The sequence below is a fragment of the Mus pahari genome, chromosome 6, assembly GCF_900095145.1.
Source record: "Mus pahari chromosome 6, PAHARI_EIJ_v1.1, whole genome shotgun sequence".
Classification (NCBI taxonomy): Eukaryota; Metazoa; Chordata; class Mammalia; order Rodentia; family Muridae; genus Mus; species Mus pahari.
Genome location: NC_034595.1, coordinates 80,900,401 through 80,904,251, shown reverse-complemented (window position 1 = coordinate 80,904,251; position 3,851 = coordinate 80,900,401).

The window sequence follows — 3,851 nt, the reverse complement described above, 5'->3', positions numbered from 1 at the left end:
CCCCCACCCCCACCCCGGGTCCATGGCCAAACATCCCAGCTATCACCTTGAACTGCCGACTGAGAACATACTGCTAACATTTCACACTGATCTGCACGATGGTGCAGAAGGAAGTCTGTCTTAGTCATCTCTCGCGCTCCCTTCCCTAAGGCCTGAGACTTCTGTCCTGCACCATGGCAGGTCATCACTACGCATTAGGATTCCTCAGCTTCTACCCTCTCCTGTTCATTCTCATCCACTTGGATGACACCTCCCACATGCACAGTACGAGTCAGGCACAGTTTACACAAACAGCCTCTAACTCGAGAGCATTCTTACATAACCTTTTGCACAAAGACCTGATCTCGCACCGGCTGATCACTGACCTTCCGTGGCTCTGCTCTGCAGAAAGCAGCAGTCTGTAGTTAGAGGATCTGACTCAGATGACTCGTGTGGGCTGGATGTCATTCTGATGCTGTGATCCCAGCACTCTGGAGGCTGAGGCAGGTGGTGGGAACTCCAGGCCAAAGTAGGCATAATCCTGTCTCAAAAACGAGAGGTACAAACGTGTCCCCCCAGCACTCATGAGGTGGTGGCAGGGTGATCAGGAATTCAAGGTCATCCTCAACTATTCTTAGCCAGTTCAAAGCCAGCCTGGGCTATCTGTAAGACCCTGTCTCAGAAACAAAACAAGGTGTTGCTGGTGCTGAGATACTGATTTTTTTTTTTTAAAGATGTATTTATTATATGTAAGTACACTGTAGCTGTCTTCAGACACTCCAAAAGAGAGCATCAGATCTCATTACAGATGGTTGTGAGCCACCATGTAGTTGCTGGGATTTGAACTCACGACCTTCAGAAGGGCAGGCAGTGCTCTTAACCGCTGAGCAATCTCTCCAGCCCCCTGACCTTTTGAATAAACCAACTGGCTAAGCCTGTCCCTTTGAGAAGTACACTGCCCACTTACTGAGAACCCTGCCTTAACATCACCGACCTACCTTCCCAACCTCACTAAATTCACTTGCCTTCCTTACTATATTCAGGATCTGCACTGCTTTGCCAACACGCACCAAGCAGTTTTTCAAGTTTACACAAACTCCTTGGGAAATACTGGTACCATCTTCATATATCTCAGCATATAGCAGGTTCCTTCATCTTCCACGGTCTCGTGGCCATTCCATCTGACTGCATTGCTCACTAATTCCTATGCTCTTCCTCATGTTCTCTTACTACGCTGATCTCTAACTGAAAACTATTCTCTCTCTTCTCCTATTCCTTAATTTCTTGCCAGTTTGTTATGTTCCCTCCGAGAGTATCCTCAGTGCCTAGGATAGTGGGTAAACACTTAGCAGGCACACCGCACTCACTCACAGGAGGTTGTCACAGCACTCAACAAGTTGTGTTTAATCTCTTGGGGTTTTGATACATGGACTCCCTATGTAGCCTAGGCTATCTAAGCCAAAGATCCTCCTGCCTCAGCCATCCAAATGATTAGAGTTACAAGTGTGTGCCACCATGAGCCCCACAGTTGGGTGTGGAGAGGCAGGACCACTGGAAGTCCTAGGCCAACCTAGGTTTTTGTTTTCTTTTGGTTACACAACTAGAAAGAAAAAAAAAAAAAAAGGAAAAGGAAAACTTAAGAGCTGCCAAGATGGGCTGGTGAGATGACTCTGCGGGAAAGAGCATTACTCCTCTTCTGAAGGTCCCGAGTTCAAATCCTAGCAACCACATGGTGGCTCACAACCACCTGTAAAGAGATCTGATGCCCTCTCTGGTGCATCTGAAGTCAACTACAGTGTACCTTATGTATAATAAATCAAAAATAAAAAATAAAAAGAGCTAGCAAGATGGTTCGGCAGGTACAGTGGCTTGGCATCAACCTAAACCCAAACTCCCTTCCTGGTGGGACTCCAAGGTGGAGGAACCGATTCCTGCAAGCTGTTCTCTAACCTCCACACAAATGCTGTGGGGTACACACTAGCACATACACAAATTAAATGTAATTTTAAAAATTAAAGTTTTAAAGCCAGATGTGGTGGCACACACCATTAATCACAGCATTCAGGAGGCAGAAACAGGTGGATCTCTGAGTTCAAGGCCAGCCTTGCCTACAAAGTAGAGCAAGCTACACAGTGAGACCACATACCAGGAAAGGAACGGGGAGCAAAGTGTAGTGGCACACACCTGTAATCCCAGTATTATCATCAGGGAAGGTGTTTCCAGGCCATAGTGCCTTAGATCCACATGGAGATAAGCCTCAGGTGTTGCAGCACCTGTTCCTTCTTGGCCGTGGGGAATCCTTCCTTGCCTTCTGTGGGTCCTCCATACTGTCAACAATGCTAGCTTGTGGTCCCTTCAATCATCTGCAAAGCCAGCAACATTAAATCCTGTTCATCGCACCCAGGAAAGGCTCTCTGTAGAAATTGCATCAGTCTGCCAGGTCACCTAGGCAATGGCTATTTCAGCACCACTACTCACATGAAGTCCGCTCATCATGTCAGGCCAGGAACTTTAGATGCATGCATCTTTGAGGGACCATTATTAAGTCACAGTGCTTGTTTGTTTCTGTGTTGAGGCCCTGGCTGTCCTGGAACTCCCTCTGTAAACCAAGCTGTTCTCAAACTCAAGAGATATGCCTGCCCCTGTCTTCTGGGTGCTGGGATTAAAGGCATGCACAACTGTCCAGCTCAATGAAAATTTCAAAGTGTCATCAATCCCATCAGGTAGACATGTCCAACACTAGGAGAACCCACCACTAAACTAAGTTCAACAGAACTTCTGGTGGTCTTTATAGGAGCAGTCCCATGAAATCAAAATTCTCACTGGGAGCCAGAGAGAGCAAGCAGTGCATGCCTGAAACCCAGCACTTAAAGGGGGCCAGAGGATAAAATCCCAAAACAGACCAGTCTGGCCTTTAATCCAGCACTAGGGAGGCAGAGGCAGGCGGATTTCAGAGTTCGAGGCAAGCTTGGTCTACAGTTCCAGGACAGCCAGGGCTACACAGAGAAACCCTGTCTGGAAAAAAACAAAAGACCAGTCTGGTCTACATAAGAAGTTATAGACCAGCCTGTAGAGACCCTGTTTCAAAAATAAAAAACCCAAAGCACAAAACAATCTGTGCTGGAGCAGACTCAAAGGAGAATGTAAGTTCAGTTTTACTGTAATTTAAAGAGAAAGCTTAACTGTAGTGTTCAAATTCCCAGTACAGGGTGTGTGTTTGTCAGAACAAGGTAGATGAGAAATCAAAAAGATTTGTCTTTTTTATGTGTACAACTTGTGTTATAGCACAGGCTCCAAGGATCAAACTCAGGCATGGTGGCCATCTTGCCAACTCCTCAAACCAACCAACCAACTAAAAAAAAAAAAAAAAAAAAAAAAAAAAATCTGGAAATAGAGAAGAAAAATTGTCTGTATAAAGATGGTGTGATTTTAGAATTCATTTCACAGACCAGGGTGGTCTTAAACTCAAGTGATCTTCTGATCTCTGCTATCCAAATAATGCCAAGACTAAAAGGTTTATGCCACCANTTTATGTGTACAACTTGTGTTATAGCACAGGCTCCAAGGATCAAACTCAGGCATGGTGGCCATCTTGCCAACTCCTCAAACCAACCAACCAACTAGTGAAAAAAAAAAAAAAAAAAACAAAAAAAAAAAAAAAAAAACCACAGGCTCTCTCTATATAGCCATGGCTACCCTGGAATTCATTTCACAGACCAGGGTGGTCTTAAACTCAAGTGATCTTCTGATCTCTGCTATCCAAATAATGCCAAGACTAAAAGGTTTATGCCACCAACTCCAGCACTGACTCTTATTATGCAATAAATAGTATGTTTATAGGTTGGTGGGAATTATCTAGAAAAGTTAATGAA